We start from the raw sequence: 16,186 nt of genomic DNA on the forward strand, positions 1-16,186 counted from the left end.
GGATGCTCGGCCCTCCGGACTTGGCTGGAGGCCTCCGGCCCGGGGCCAACAGGGCCACCGGCTCCCTTGTCTCCCACTCCTTAATCTGCCCCGGACTGGATTGAGTCTGAGGGTCTGACCGGGGGTCGGTCTGCCTGCGGGTGGCCGCGGGAGGGATGCTGGACGCTCTGGATGCTTTCCAGGATGCCTTCGCCCGGGGCCAGTAGGGCCTCCGGCTCCTGTCCCTGCCCATCCCACCCCGGCTCCGGAGAGGATTGGGTCTGAGGGTCCGCCCGTGGATCGGTCACCTGCGAGCAGGTGCAGTGCGGCTGAGGGAGGGATGCTTGGCCCTCAGGATTCGGCAGAACGCCGCTGACCCCATCCCAGCCCCGGTCTCCCCGGTCCCCCTCCCCAAGCCCGCCCTCGCAGTGCAGCCGTCGGGACACGCCCTTGGCGCAGGGACTCCAGGCGCGGTCCGAGCGCTGCCGTGAGCAGGATGAGGGTGCCGGGCCCCGTGCCTGCTTGGGAGCGCCCGCAGCCTCTCCCGTGCAACGCTGGGTCAAGGGCAGGTGGGCGCGGAGCGCGTGCCCAAGGTCGTGCCGGGCCGGGAGCTGCGGGGCCGCTGGAGGGTGGGGGTGTCACGTGGCCGGGCCCTGGCGAACTTGGCCAGCGAGCCTGACGGTGCGGTCAGGGCCACGCGGGGCAGCCCCTTCTTGGAGCCACCGCCGCGGCCAGCCAACAGCCGGCTTCTTTCGCTTTGTCAGGAAAGGCCGTGGGTCAGCGTCTTCATAATGTAAATCCGCCCTTGGCTTTCCTTAAAGCCGCAGGACTCAAAGATGAGGGCTGATCTTACTTAGAAAAAAGAAAAAAGAAAAAAAGAAAACAACTCAGAGAGTTGAAATCCCAACTAACTACCAGGTTAAATACATAACAGAGTTAATATTCCCAACTCGGCACAGGCTTTCGGTTCCTCTCGGCTCCGTGTGTTATAAAATATTTAAGAACAGATTTTAGTAGGAAGCCGGTAACTTTGTAAGTTACCGAATAAAATGAAAATCGGTTTTACCTTTTGCAACGGTGTATTTTGTTACACCATTTTCTTCCACAGGTGTCTGGTTTCTGGTCATTCCAGATATGCAAGCATGTTTATTTCCTTCTAAGCCACACACCAAGTGAATAAAAAGTGGCTGAGCCCCGGTCTTTTATTTATGCCAGGAAGCACCCCCACCCCCGGGCCTTTCCAAATTCTTTAAGGCGACTCTAACCGAGTAAACGTAGCAATTAAATTGAGGACATTAGTGTCGCTGAGAATGCACACCGCTGAGGCCAGCAAGCATCCAGCTGTCATTTGGTCTGGGGATTCTTTGGGTTGATTTTGCCTCAATACCAAGAACCTGTGGGCTGCTTTTCGCATGTAAATTACTGGTTTCCTTCCTGTGAAGCATTGCTGCCTCGACCTTGCACTTGAACTCTATATCTTAACAGTTGGAATCAAACAGTAAAAAGGGCCAGGTTTGGGAGTGCACACACTTTGTTTCAAAGTGGCAGAAATTAGCATCATGCACAGGCCAAAATAACGTTTCGAGTTGGTACTAAACACAAGCCGCCTACCCTGGGGCAGAGAATTAAACTGGGTTCCTTCCGATGCTGCTGCGGCTGCTGTGTTTGGCCCCAGCCCCGGACCAGTGGTCACCGAGCGGTCAAGCTGGGCCTCCGGGGAGTCCTGGAACGAGGGCCTGCCCTTACCCAACCCTGGCCCCGCGTGCCCATTCATAAAAACACTGTCAGTTTTCACTGGGGCTTCACAGTGAGCCCCTTTTAGACGCGCCCTGGGCTCTTGAGCGCGGTGCCTGCGTTTCTGGCTCGTTGGATGTAGCATCTGTCATCAGAAGCACTGAGCACCGAGCTGTCCCCAAAGTTGGGCACCGCAAGGCTCGACCTTTCCACGGAGAGGTGCGTTGCATTTCTCCCGCTGTCGCTGGGGTGGCCACAGGGACGCGCGCCAGCTCGCTCCGGAAGGTCTCTGTGGGCACGGCGGATAGAACAGGATCCGAGCGCCTGGGACGCGCCAGCCCGGGGGCGGGGCTGTTGCTGACCTTTCCCCTACTTTTCTCAGTCGTCACGTGACGCCCGCCCGGGGCTTGGGGGAAGGGGCGGGGCGCGAAGCCGCAGTTGCTGGCGGTGCCCTTCCGAGGACGCGTTCCAAGCAAGCAATTAGACTTGCTGCCCGAAATCTAAAGGCACAGGGGCGGTGGCAGCGGCGGCGGGAGGCGGAAACCGGCGCCTGCGCTGGCCAAGGGCTGCTTCTGCACTTTGATCGTTTGCATTTTTTCCTTTGTTGGAAAAAATGTTTAGTCACTCTGCATGGTTATTATTGGCAGGCCAGAGTTCTGTTGCTGGTGGAAACCTGAACTTGAATTCCGGAAGAATTGGTGTTTTGAGAATTAAAATGGCTGTTCGAGATTGTCTGTGTTGGAGAGATTCTCTCCAACACACTTTAAAGAGGCCTCAATTGTCTTCTGCCAGTCTTGAGCTTTTCTTGTGAAGACTTTTGTTGTTGTTGTTGTTTTTACAAATAAGCGATATAAGCACACGATGCAAAGTTAAAGAGGCACGAATGGGCCTGGACTCGTGGCTCACGCCTGTAATCTCAGTGCTTTGGGAGGCCAAGGTGGGAGGATTGCTTTGAGGCCAGGAATGACCAACCTGGGCTGAACAGAGCCAGACCCCTGTCTCCACAAACAATTAGTAAGGCCTGGTGGAGTGCATCTGTGGTCCCAGCTACTCAGGAGGCTGAGGTAGGAGGATGGCTTCAGCCCAGGAGGTGGAGACTGCAGTGAACTATGATTGCACCACTGCACTCCAGTCTGGGTGACAGAGCCAGATCCTGTCTCTATTTTTTTTTTTAAAGGTACAGATACAGAGTAGAGTCCGTCTCACTTGGTTCCCCTCTCCAGATGCCACCACTATTAACAGTTTCTTTGACGACATGTACAGGATATGTTTTTTAAACAAATTGATTGCTTAACACAAGTAAGGACTTTTTTCTGCTTGCTAGCTTCAAATATTTGTTACCTTGTGTAAATTTCAACTTTTACCTCGTTCAAATGTCGGGTGAAGGTTGGATCCCCAGCAGGCCCTGGGCTGAGGCCAGCTGCCTATTTGGGTAACTTGATAGCTTCAGAAGTGTCAGTCTGCCTTTGCCTTTTTTTTGGTGAGGATTGTTCTTGGGTCCAGGAACATCTTTGCAAGTTAACAATGAAAGAAATGATGCTGCTGAGTGAGGCGTGCCTCTCCAGGGTGGGCAGGAAGATCACGGTCACCTTGGAGGGTTGGGCAGTAGGGTGGGTACCGCTCTGCTTCCTGAGGGATATAGCTTAGGCATTGGACATCAAGTTCTTTAGGTTAAGAAAGGAAGGCTTCATACTCCTGATGCTGGTGGTTTGTGGTACCCAGCCCAAGAGCGGGAGAGCCAGCCCGCATTCTTCGTGTTCCCTAAGCCCCCACATGCGGCTGGGGCTAAGTGCTGCTACTTCTTCCTAACTCGCCCTTACACTCACCTTCCTCATTATTTCAGTGGCCCAGAGCAGACATTCAGATATGTGTTGAAGGAATGGCAGAACATTTGAGACATCCTTTCTTTTCCTTTTTTCTTTCTTTAGTGACAAGGTCTTGCCCTGTTGTCCAGGCTGGAGTGCCTTGGCACAATCATAGTGCACTCCTGGCCTCAAGCGATCCTCCCACTTCAGCCTCCCAAAGCACTGGGATTAGAGGCATAAGCCCCCTCGCCCTGCCGGAGGCACCTTTTTCCACTCTGGATTGCCACAACCTCCTGACGAAGGGCACTGTTACTTCTGTTTGTGTTACGGGAAGTTCCTGTGAGGAAGGCAGGGAGTGGAGGAGCATTTGGGTCCCCCCTCAATGCACCTTCCTTCCTTCACGCTGCTACTGTGGCTGAGGACGTCTGGACCCGAGACCACGTCCCTCTTCTCTCCCCGCAGCAAGCTGCTAGCTCTCTGTAGTGACGTCTGCTTTGCCTACCAGCCCTGGCTCACTCTGGGGGTCCTGTGGTCATCGAGTCACATTGAGTCACCACAGAGAGCGTTCCTAACACTGTATTCTGACACCCTGGTGAGGAGTAAACTAAATAACCTTGAAGAAACCGTCAGCCGAGCGCGTTGTACTTCTCCCAGCACTTCAGGAGGCCACAATGGGTGGATCACGAGGTCAGGAGATCAAGACCAGCCTGGCCAACATAGTGAAACCTCGTCTCTACTAAAATACAAAAAATTAGCGGGGCATGGTGGCGCACGCCTGTAGTCCCAGCTACTTGGGAGGCTGAGGCAGGCGAATCGCTTGAACCTGGGAGGCGGAGGTTGCAGTGAGCCGAGATCACAATCACGCCACTGCACTCCAGCCTGGTTGACAGAGCAAGACTCTGTCTCAAAAAAAAAGAAAGAAAGAAAGAAAGAAACTGTCATATGCTATCACTGAAATTTGGCTTTTTATCAAATGATTCTTCATTTATAAAAGCATTTATCCCTGATTTGCCAACTGTCATTTCCTCCCGTACCCTGAAACAGATTTAATACATGAAGGTTTGCTTTCCTTTTTCTTTCTTTCCTTCCTCTCTTCCTTTCTCCCTTCTTCTCTCCTTCCCTCCCTCCCTCCCTTCCCTCCTTCCTTCCCTCCCTTTCTTTTCTTGGATATTTGGTTTCATTTTTCTTTCTTTCTCTCTTTTCTTTCCTTTTTTTTTTCTTTTCTTTCTTTTGAGGAAGTCTCACTCTGTTGCCTAGGCTGGAGTGCAGTGGTGTGGTCTCAGCTCGCTGCAGCCTCCGCCTTCTGGATTCAAGCGATTCTTCTGCCTCAGCCTCCCAAGTAGCTGGGACTACAGGTATGTGCTACCATGCCCAGCTAATTTTTGTATTTTTAGTAGAGACGAGGTTTCACCATGTTGACCAAGCTGGTCTTGAATTCCTGACCTCAGGTGATCTGCCTGCCTTGGCCTCCCAAAGTGCTGGTATTACAGGCATGAGCCACCATGCCCGGACTTCTTTTTTTTTCAGAGACAGGATCTTGCTTTGTTGCCCAAGCTGGAGTACAGTGCCGTGGTGCCATCGTGGTTCAACATAATCTCCCATTTGGGCTCAAGGGATCCTCCTTCTTCAGCCTCTTGCATAGCTAGGACCACAGGCACATGCCACCACACCTGGCTAATTTTTCATATTTTTTGTAGAGACAGGCCTCACTGTGCTGTCCAGGCTGGTCTTGAACTCCTGGCCTTAAGTGACCCTTTTACCTTGGCCTCCCAAAGCATTGGGATTCCAGGCATGAGCCACCATGCCAGGCTTCCTGGTTTCTTTATACTTCTTCACATACACACAGTGGCTAAGATCACATTTGTCTGTATTTATCTAACCATTACTTATTGATGTGGTGCACTATAAGGTGAATTTGAATTGGCTTAATTTTTTTTTTTGAGATGGAGTCTCGCCCTGTCGCCCGGGCTGGAGTGCAGTGGCGCAATCACGACTCACTGCAGCCTCCACCTCCTGGATTCAAGCAGTTCTCCTGCTTCAGCCTCCCGAGTAGCTGGGATTACAGGCACGCACCACCAAGCCTAGCTAGTTTTTATTTTTTAGTAGAGACGGAGTTTCATCATGTTGGCCAGGCTGGTCTCAAACTCCTGACCTCAAGTGATCCACCCGGAATTGGCTTAATTTTTACAGTACCTGGTAAGACAGAGTCTCGCTCTGTCATCCAGGCTAGAGTTCAGTGGCATGATCATAGCTCACTGTAACTTCAAACTCCTGGGCTTGAGCGATACTCCCGAGTAGTTGGGACGACAGGCATGCACTACCCACACTTGGCTAATTTATGTATGTTTTGTAGAGATGGGGTCTTGCTACATTGCCCAGACTGGTCTCAAATACCTGGGCTCAAGCGAACTTCCTGCCTCCGCCTGCCAAAGTGTTGGGATTACAGGCATGAGCCACCATACCCAGTGCAGAATTCCTTTAATTTTATTATTTTTGTTTTTTGAGATGAAGTCTCACTCTGTCACCTAGGCTGGAGTGCAGTGGCATGATCTCGGCTCACCACAAACTCCACCTCCCGGGTTCAAGTGATTCTCCTGCCTCAGCTTCTGGAGTAGCTGGGATTACAGGCACCCACCACCACACCCGGCTAATTTTTGTATTTTTAGTAGAGATGAGGTTTCGCCATGTTGACCAGGCTGGTCTTGAACTCCTGACCTCAGGTGATCCACCTGCCTCAGCTTCCCAAGTGCTGGGATTACAGGTGTGAGCCACCGTGCCCAGCCCAGAATTCCTTTTATAACCTGACAACCCATTATATTGACCCCATAAATGTGAATAGTCCGTTACGATAAACTTCAGTACAGGAAATTCACTGTGTGGCCAATTTAAATAATGTGAATATTGAATGATCAGTCATGAATTCAAGGTGCAACCTTTCATAATGAAAGCTCCAGGCTGGGTGTGGTGGAGCACACCTGTAGTCCCAGCTTAGGCTGAGGCAAGAGGCTCTCTTGAGCCAGGAGTTCAGAACAAGACTCTGTCTTATAAAAATAAATAAATAAATAATGAAAATTCCTTCACCTTTCTTGTACATGAAACTCTCCAAAAAACATAAGGTGAGTCTCACATTCTCACTTCTAAGGTGCTTCCATCGGGTTTGGGAAACAATTTCTTTTTTTTTTTTTTTTTTCTTTTTTGAGATGGAGTTTCGCTCTTGTTTCCCAGGCTGGAGTGCAGTGGTGCGACCTTGGCTTACTACAACCTCCGCCTCCCAGGTTCAAGCAATTCTCCTGCTACAGGCGCCCACCACCACACCCAGCTAATGTTTTGTAATTTTAGTAGAGATGAGGTTTCACCATGTTGGCCTGGCTGCTTTTGATCTCCCGACCTTAGGTGATCCACCCGCCTCGGCCTCCCAAGGTGCTGGGATTACAGGCATGAGCCAACACACCCAGCCGACTTTGGGAAATAACTTCTATTTGTGTGTATACACATTTACTGGAAAAGTACAGGGGCACCATTACAGATACGCATATCTGCAATTGAATAACGAGGTGGCTCACACCATGCGGAGAGCATGCACCCACGCTTGCCCAGTGAAGAGGAGCTGCTGCTTTTCTTCCTTCCCATTATTGCTAATTTTTGCCTGCACCGCAGTTCAGAAGAGCCACGAACTTTACCGCACGTGCGTGCTAGTTTTAGGGAAACCCCTGGGCTGCTGATGTCCTTCCAGAGCCTTCCTGGTACTTCCCTTGAAGTTCTTTGGGCAGCAGTGAGGAGGCCAGGCCAGATTTTTGCCACCTTGGAAATCATGCATGTTGTGAAGGTGGTTTCCCCGGACTGGAGCCAGTCCCAGAGGCCCGCACTAGCTTTCTAGCCAAGCAGAGCCTTCCCAGGCATTGGTCACCCGGGCATCCAAGAATGTGTTGTCGATGATAAGATAACTGCCCTGCCCTTCGCCAGAGACACTGCTTCCGACTCTGCCTACGATGCCTCCTCCAGTTTTTCCAGGAATGGGGCCCATGTCATCCAGCCTCACACTTTCTCTTTTCCTAGAGGCCCTGCCTGGTATTCCTGCTGAGCTAAGCTGTCGCTTCCCATGGCTAACCTTTTCTCGGAGGATTTCCAACACAGTGTTTTACCGCTGGAGGAGACGGGCAGCTGTTAGCTAGGTTTGAGCAGAAGGCAGAGCCTGCTCCTGTGTGCGTGGGCACTGTGCAGTGGGAAGACTGCAGCATGTGGATAATTTTACAGTTGGCGCCGATGGTGTTTGTATTTACTGGAGTTTTATTGCTGGCTGCAATCTCATCATTTTGGTTACAACAGTGACCTAATTTTATATCTGTGTTGTAACTTTAGGAATCCCAAGTAGAACTTTTTGTGTAGTACCTACCACATTGCTTTGGGATTTAAGAGTACACGTTTTGGAGTTGGACCTGGGTTTTTTTTTTGTTGTTGTTGTTGTTTTGTTTTTTTTTTGAGACAGAGTCTCACTCTGTCGCCCAGGCTGAGTGCAGTGGTGCAATCTCGGCTCACTGCAACCTCCACCTACCGGGTTCAAGAAATTCTCCTGTCTCAGCTTCCCTAGTATCTGGGACTACGGGCGCACACCACCATGCCCAGCTAATTTTTTGTATTTTTAGTAGAGACTAGGTTTCACCATATCGGTCAGACTGGTCTCGAACTCCTGACCTCAGGTGATCCATCTGCCTCAGCCTCCCAAAGTGCTGGGATTAGAGGCGTGAGCCACCACGCCTGGCCTGGGCCTGGGCCTGGGTTTGATTTCCAGAGCTATGATTTGCTGGCTGTGACACTAGGCAAGTTTCTTGACATCTAAGCCCTGGTTTTCTCATTAGTACATGGAGGTAGCCCTACTACCCATTTCCTGGGGTGCTAGCGAGAATTAAATGATCTAATGCTAGTCAAATACATCAGTATAAAAATGTATATGAGTCACGTTGTCTAGCATATGCCAAAGGGTTTGGTAAAAGGAATGTTCTGAGTTGGGTGCAGTGGCTCAGGCCTGTAATCCCAGCACTTTAGGAGGCCGAGTTGGACGGATCGCTTGAGGTCAGGAGTTTGAGACCAGCCTGGTCAACATGGTAAAAGCCCATCTCTACTAAAAATACAAAATTAGCCAGGCGTGGTGGCGCATGCCTGTAATCCCAGCCACCTGGGAGGCTGAGGCAGGAGAATCACTTGAACCTAGGAGGCAGAAGTTGCTGTGAGCTGAGATCATGTCACTGCACTCCAGCCTGGGTGATGGAGCAAAACTTCATCTCAAAAAAAAAAAAAAAAAAAAAAAAAAATGTTCTTTATCTTCATTATTAAGAGCACAAAAAGGAATCTGTATGTCTTCCCTACCTACCTTCCCACCCACCTATTAGTATCTCCATACCTGTTGATTGCAAGGCTATGTTGAAAGACTTCTGCCCCACTCATAAATTATTTACATATTTCAGTTGCTATAAAGACCATTTTCTTGGAAGTCTGTTATCACGCACCAAGTTTTATTGTTTGTTTTATATTACAGAGGCAATTCCAGTATCTCCGTTTTCCTTGGGCGTGTTTTGAAACCTGGCAATGCACAGTGCATCACACTGACCTTTCACCTGCTTTCCTCGGCCACCTGCCTGTCTCAGCTCTGCAGGATTGGGGGTGCAGGGGTGGGGAGGTTTACTCAAAGGGCATAGGGACCTGTGTCATGGGTGGCTTCTTGATTACGTGGCCAGTGTTAGGATTCATAGGCCAATGACTTCGAAAAAGGTGAAAGGTTTTGGTTAAAAGGAATTGATTATGGAGAAAGAGAACAAAGTGAACACTTTCAAAAAACAAAGTAGCAGAGCCGTTTATTGGCCAAGGATTTGGGGAATATTGAGCAAAGTTGTTAAAATGAAGATAATCGTAAGCAAAATTGAAGATGTGTTATCACCAGCCCCCCTAATTGTTCATGTAGCATTCACTGTTAGAGAACAGGCATTCTGTAGTCTTCAGGATTTGATTCAGATGACACCACAAGGATTCACGTCCTTGAGAAGTGTATTTGGAAGACTGGACACGGAACTCACAAGTGAAGGTCGTTTGCCAGCCGGTGCAGGTGACATTGATAAATGTCTCTTGTGGAATTTCTTGGGGAGTTTGGATTCATGGGCTGCCCGCTCAAGTGCTGGGAGCTTTAAGCTAAGTATGAAGAAAGGAGAAAAGAGAAATGGAAAAAGAGCTGAAGGCCTCCCAGCTGCGAGCCAGTGAGTGGCACAGGTCAAGGCTGGTGGGCCTGGCGGAGGGGCAGGTGACAGGGAGAGCTGAGCTTGGAAGGCGGTGGGAACAGCCATGGAATAGGTGAGCTGGAGACGGGACAGTGGATTTGTGACAGCTGTGATGAAGGGCTTGCAGCCTTGGTTGGGGCCTTTTATTCTGCATCTCTGTGTGGTTCCGAGAGCAGATTAGCATAAGGTGCTTAAGTGCTCTGGCACAGACCTCAGTGACGAGTCCCTTCATAGCCTCCAGGATGGCACGTGGCCTGGCTCCCATGCTTCACCTGGGAGTTGTTGAGCACCCAGTGTGCTCTGGGCAGGGAGGTCTGTGTGAGCTCCCAGCGGGTGGGCTCCAGGTGGGCGATCTCCACCCCGCACCCCCCAACCCCGCTCAGCCTCCCCCACTCCCCAGCCACACTCAGCCTTTCTTTTTTTTTGAGACAGGGTCTCACTCTGTTGCCCAGGCTGGAGTGCAGTGGCACAATCTGGGCTTGCTGCAGCCTCAACCTCCCAGACTCAAGAAATCTTCCCATCTCGGCCCCCAGAATGGCTAGGACCACCGGTATGCGCCACCACGTCCAGCTAATTTTTTTTTTTTTTTTGAGACAGAGTCTCACTCTGTCGCCCAGACTGGAGTGCAGTGGCACGATCTCGGCTCACTGCAAGCTCCGCCTTCCCGGGTTTACGCCATTCTCCTGCCTCAGCCTCCCGACTAGCTGGGACTACAGGCGCCCGCCACCTCGCCCGGCTAGTTTTTTGTATTTTTTTTAGTAGAGACGGGGTTTCACCATGTTAGCCAGGATGGTCTCGATCTCCTGACCTCATGATCCGCCTGTCTCGGCCTCCCAAAGTGCTGGGATTACAGGCTTGAGCCACCGTGCCCGGCCCCAGCTAATTTTTTGTATTTTTGGCAGAGAAAGAGTTTTGCCATGTTGGTCAGCCTCGTCCTGAACTCCTGGACTCAAGCAATCTCTGTCTTGCCCTTCCAAAGTGCTGGGATTTCAGGCGTGAGCCACTGCGCCTGGCCTCCCACTCAGCCTTTCAGGGCTCACATCCACTTGGGGCAGAGGCACAGGCCAGGCCCTAGCCACCGTGCCAGCTTCTCAGAAGTGATTTCTGTCCTTGCAGTAAAAATAGACACGTCCGCGGCCCCACCACAGTGCCGGACGACGTGGTGTCTTTGGCGTGGTGGAGGCCGCTGGGGTGTTGCCGCCGCCTCCGATTTACCCTATAGCAGTCCTGGGGGCACACAGCAAGGAGGGGTCTTAGGTCAGGAACAGCCCCCAAGGGTCCGCCTGTTTCACTTAGCCAGAACTGCCTCCTCCACGAGTCCGTTCCCAGGGCTAGTTTGGGATTTCCGTCCGAGGACTCCGTGATGATTTGAGGGAGCGAGTGAGTGACAGGGAAGAGGTGAAGTTCCCTTTTCATCCATCTGTATTTTTCTGCATTTTCTTATTTCTCCCTTTTAACTTTTCTTCCTCCTTCTCTTTTCTGCCTTTCTTTCCAGTAAAAGTGTTCTCTCCTCTAGCCATCCTTGAACTTGGGGCGCAGGTGCACGCCCTGCCGTGCAGCTTGGATCTCAGTGGTCACACTGTGTAAACTTCGTCCCACGGGACACCACCTCTCCCCACCTGGGCTGTGATATGTCTCCGAGACCTGGGCATGGAAGAAAATCGCAGCAGGATAGGGGCTGCAGATGGGCCAGTCCCTGGGATGATGTGGGTTAAAGAGCAGCTGGGCAGGTCTCTCTGGGAAGTCTCTGTATGGGGGTGGCTTGGAGAAAGGAGGGCCGGGCTGTAGAGCAGACGTGTTGCTGGTGGGACATGCGAGCCCGGGGACCTTCACATCAGCAGGTTCTGGGGACTGGAGTGAACAGCCCTAGTCCATCCCTACTTCTCCCCAGGCAGGGCAGGTGCCGGCGTTCTCAGTGAGAGAAACCCTGGGGAGGATGTGGGCACGTGGGCAGGTGGCAAGATTCATTGTCAGCTGGTGAAGTTTTGGCTAGTTGAGGATGTGCTTGGAAGGTCAGGTGCAGTGTGCTCAGGTTTAAGCTAAAGTCCCGGGGGGCTGGCTGACTCCCGGGGTGCAGGGGGAGCCACCTACTAGTTCAGAAGCCAGAGGGGCCCAAGGCAGCAGCAGATGGACCGGGGCCAGCTTGTGTGCCTGGCGGCCTCCCCCAGGAGGAAGAAGGAGCAGGAAGTGGGGCCAGCCCACAGAGACTAACGGTTTAGTTGTACACCGGGAGTGGGACGTGGCAGAGCCCCCGCAGCCCGAGGAGGCTGATGCCTGCTTGCCCATGCCTCAGGCCATGCCGTGCCCCTGCTGCCCTCCTCGCTACAGCCTCAGGAGGGCCGAAGGGGTGAGCAGAGAGGCTGCCTAGTGTCGGTGGCCTGGATCCAGACACAGGCCCGGCCGCCAGCTGGCCTGAGGGCCCTTCCTCCCAGTGTGCTAGAGCTCCCAGCCACAGTGCCCAACCTGGCAGGGCATGCCCAGGACTCCAGGGAAGTCTTCCAGGAAGGGGAGATGTAACACATGGGTGCCCTGGCCTCCTGCCCTCGATGAAAGGTGCTGGGGAGGAGAAGACGCAGTGAGCCTGGTGAGGGACTCCCACGCAGGTGGGAGGTGGAGGGCGCTGACCCAGGCCTGGCTATAGCGGACAGGTGGCCCATTCTGGACGCACAGAAGTGGAAGGAACACAGGCTGCAAAGTGGTGGAGTGTGCTTCCGCTCCAAGAAGCCCCTGGCTGGGGCCGATGTGGCAGCGTTGGCGAAGTGGGCAGGGCGCTCAGACGCCCTGGGAAAGCTGACTTGGGAGACACAGGGAGATGGGGTGTCGAGCAGCAGGTGGGACTTCGGCGAGGGCAAAGAGGACAGGATGACCACGTCAAGGAGGAGCTGGACCTTTGGTAGAGCAGGCAGGGCAGGGCAGGCATGAGGAAGGCTGCCCCAGAGGCCAGGGGTGCCCACGAACACCATGCTTTTTTTCTACCCCCGTTAAAATACGATGCTGCAACATGGACAAGGCCACTGTCTGCTGCTTTGTTTGCAACAGTGAAAAAGTGAACAGAGAAGTTCCCTGAACCCCAGCAGGGACACAGGAGCAGACTGGTTCCCGCCAGCAGAGGGGTGCAGGACAGCAGGGCCAGTGCTGCATGGGTGGGCGTGGGGCAGCTTGGAATTCAATGTGGACGAGAAGCAAGTTGCAGGAGCGTGCACGGAGTAGGCAGCATTTGTGTGTGTCTCACACGTGTGTGGTGGTACTGTATGCACTTGTAGATACTCAAATATGTAGGGAAAGATGAGCCCCGCATTCTGGGGACAGGGAGAGGAGGTTGTATCTGTTGCATGTTAGAAATTTTTGCAGGGCTGGGCGCCTGTAATCTCAGCAGTTTGGGAGGCCAAGGAGGGAGGACTGCTTGAGTCCAAGAGTTCAAGACCAGCCTGGGCAACATAGTGAGATCCTGTCTCTACAAAAACAGAAATAAACAAACTGGTGTCAGGGGTAGGTTGGGGAGGACAGTCTAAATCAATACAGCAAAATGTTAAATTTGTTCATTCCGGGAGGGTACACAGGTGTTATTCTCTGCTTGCCTGCGTGTTTGCAGTATCTTGTGATTTAAAGCATTTAAGACAGAAAATAGTCTTGCTGTATAATATAGTAAAGTTCACTGGGGCTTGTGTGTGTGTGTGCGTGTGTGTGTGTTTGTTTTGAGACAAGATCTCGTTCTGTCGCCCAGGCTGGAATGCAGTGGTGTGATCATGGCTCACTGTAGCCTCAACCTTCCAGGCTTAGGTGAGCCTCGCCCTTCAGCCTCCCAAGTAGCTGGGACTACAGGTGCTCACCACCACCCCTGGTTTATTTTTGTATTTTTAGTAGAGATGAGGTTTTGCCATGTTGCTCAGGCTGGTCTCAAACTCCTGGGCTCAAGCGATCTGCCTGCCTTGGCCTTCCAAAGTTTTTGTGAGGCTTATCTGAGGTCCAGGAATTTATTGGTGACTGGCCTTCTTCACCCCCTCCTCACCCCCACTCCTTCTCCCTGAGCACCAAGCCCTCGGAAGAGCTCTGCGCCCCTGGCCCTGGGCTTGTTGTCCGCCCATCCCAGTCTCAGCTGCTCACCTGCCTCAGCTGGCTGCTCTGTTTCCAGGAAGGTGAGGTGAGCCACCTGGGGTCCCAGTCCTGTTTATGCCAGTGCGGTGAGGCCGCAGACCCGATTTACTTTGAGGGATCCCGTTTGCGCTAAGTATGTTATAGAAAGGCATGCTGAGGGCCAGAGTGGCTTGCTTTTTTTTTTTATTTTGACGGCGTCTCACTCTCTCAACCAGGAGTGCATGGCCTGATCTCGGCTCACTGCAACCTCTGCCTCCCGGGTTCAAGCGATTCTCCTGCCTCAGCCTCCCAATTGGCTGGGAATACAGGCACGCACCACCAGATCCGGCTAATTTTTGTATTTTTAGTAGTGACAGGGTTTCATCATGTTGGTCAGGCTGGTCTTGAACTCCTGACCTCCAGTGACCCTCCCGCCTTGGCTTCCCAAAGTGCTGGGATTACAGGCCCAAGCCACCGCACCTGGCCTCAGGTTGACTTTCAGTGGAGGGGTACGTCAAGGCAGGAAACGTGCTGACCACTCTCAGACTCCGGTCTGGTACCCTCTACCCTCCAGGGCCAGGGAGGGAAGGGGGGTGCGGTGTGAATGGCTTTATCTGGTTATCATTCTTCAGAGTTCCTCAGTTTTAGAGACATTAGGAAGCCTCTGCCCCACGTCTGGAGTGAGTGAGGCTGGCCCAGGAGCTGGGTGGCTCTCACCAGGGTCGGTTGGCCTCCGTGAAGCCACGGCGGCTGTGTCTTCTACAGTCCCCCAGCTTTGTTTCCGGTGACTCAGAGGTGGGAGAAGCTGCCATTCTGCCTCCACTCCCAGCTGCGTGAAAGCCAGGGAACAGGTGTGCCCTCTGTCTGGGGAGAGGTGAAGTCCCTGCATGGGGCGCTGCGTGGCCTCCTGCCTGAAGAGGAAGCACCTGGAAAAGACTGGCTCGGTGAGGCAGGGGCGCAGGCATTGAGGGGGAGGTGGGCACTGGGGGAGGGGGGCACTGCGGGGAGGCCCTGCTTTTCCTTTTTCATCCTTTTTATTCCAGGGTCATAAAAACCGTGTTGGGTTGGGCAAGCAGGTGGTGATTGTTCAGCTATTTCCAGGTTGTGGGTAGTGGGGATGGAGTAAGGGGGCTTGGGCATGACCACCTTTCCACACACTCTGGCCCCGGAAACCTTTGCTCCTCCCGATTTCATCTTCTCTGGCTCTGGATGGGTTATGCCATTTCTCTGCTGCCAGCCCTCTTGTATTGGGTGGGCTATGGGGTGAGAAGTGTGTGCCTCCCTTCCTGGGAGCTGGGCACCTGGGGCATTTGGAGTGTGTGAGGAGCTCTCCAAATGTGAGATTTTTGAGCTCCGATTGCAGTGGACAAGTGTTTCATTTCATTCAACACATTCTAAAACATCAGGAGATCTCGAACGTGCACAGAAGAGAGGCTTGCCTGCCGGCCTCGGGCGGCCGTGCCCTTCACCGGTTCTCACGCGTGGCTCCTTCATAGCCGTCCCTCCATTCATCCCACCCCAAGTGATTTTGAAGCAAGTCCCAGACATGATAAAAGATAAAATTCGGCTGGGCACAGTGGCTCGCAGTACTATGGGAGGCCAAGGTGGGCAGATCACCTGAGGTCAGGAGTTCAAGACCAGCCTGGCAACATGGTGAAACCTGGGCTCTATTAAAAATACAAAAATCAGCTGGGTGCAGTGTTGGGCGTCTGTAGTCTCAGCTACTAGGGAGGCTGAGGCAGGAGAATTGCTTGAACCCGGAAGGCAGAGGTTAAAGTGAACCTAGATAGTGCTACTGCATTCCAGCCTGGGTGACAGAGCGAGACCTAAGAGTCTCAAAAAAAAAAAAAAAAAAAAAAAAAGATAAAATTGCATGTATCATTATGTTAGTTCCTATCGATAAAAGATGGGAAAGTTTTTAAAAAATAACCACTGCCTGAGTGCCATGGCTCACACCCACAATCTCGACTACTCAGGAGGCTGAGGCAGGAGGATTGCTTGAACCCAGAGCTGCAGTGAGCTGTGACTGTGCCACTGCACTCTAGCCTGGGCAGCAGAGCGAGACTCTGTCTCTTAAAAAACATGACCACAATATCTTGTAATACCTAAAAGATAATTAACAGAAATTCCTTAATGCCATGAGGTAACAGTTGTTTTGAATGAGTCTTTTTAAAAATTTAATTTAATTTTAGATTCGGGGGTACATATGCCTGTTTGTTACATGGTATTTTGCATACTGGTGGGTGTTGGGCTTCCAGTGTACCCAGAATGCCCTCGATGAAAGGGAAGAGAGTGAACATTGTACCTGATAGGTAATTTTTCAACCCT

General features: G+C 52.2%; 2 protein-coding genes across 3 annotated transcripts in view; one reads left to right on the plus strand and one right to left on the minus strand.

The window, feature by feature from the left end:
* The window catches only part of IGHMBP2 (immunoglobulin mu DNA binding protein 2), a 556,281-nt gene that overhangs the window by 94,770 nt on the left and 445,325 nt on the right, over positions 1-16,186 (minus strand). The window lies entirely within an intron of this gene.
* CPT1A (carnitine palmitoyltransferase 1A) overlaps positions 1-16,186 on the plus strand; it is an 81,521-nt gene that overhangs the window by 441 nt on the left and 64,894 nt on the right. The window contains exon 1 of one of the 2 annotated variants that reach the window (XM_050758180.1): positions 9,052-9,176. The exons of the other annotated variant lie outside the window; for it this stretch is intronic. The gene's annotated coding sequence lies outside the window, so the exon portion shown is untranslated. Of the gene's footprint in view, positions 1-9,051; positions 9,177-16,186 lie in introns of those variants that run through there. 2 annotated transcript variants of the gene reach the window in all.

Source organism: Macaca thibetana, chromosome 14 (genome assembly GCF_024542745.1).
Source record: "Macaca thibetana thibetana isolate TM-01 chromosome 14, ASM2454274v1, whole genome shotgun sequence".
NCBI lineage: Eukaryota > Metazoa > Chordata > Mammalia > Primates > Cercopithecidae > Macaca > Macaca thibetana.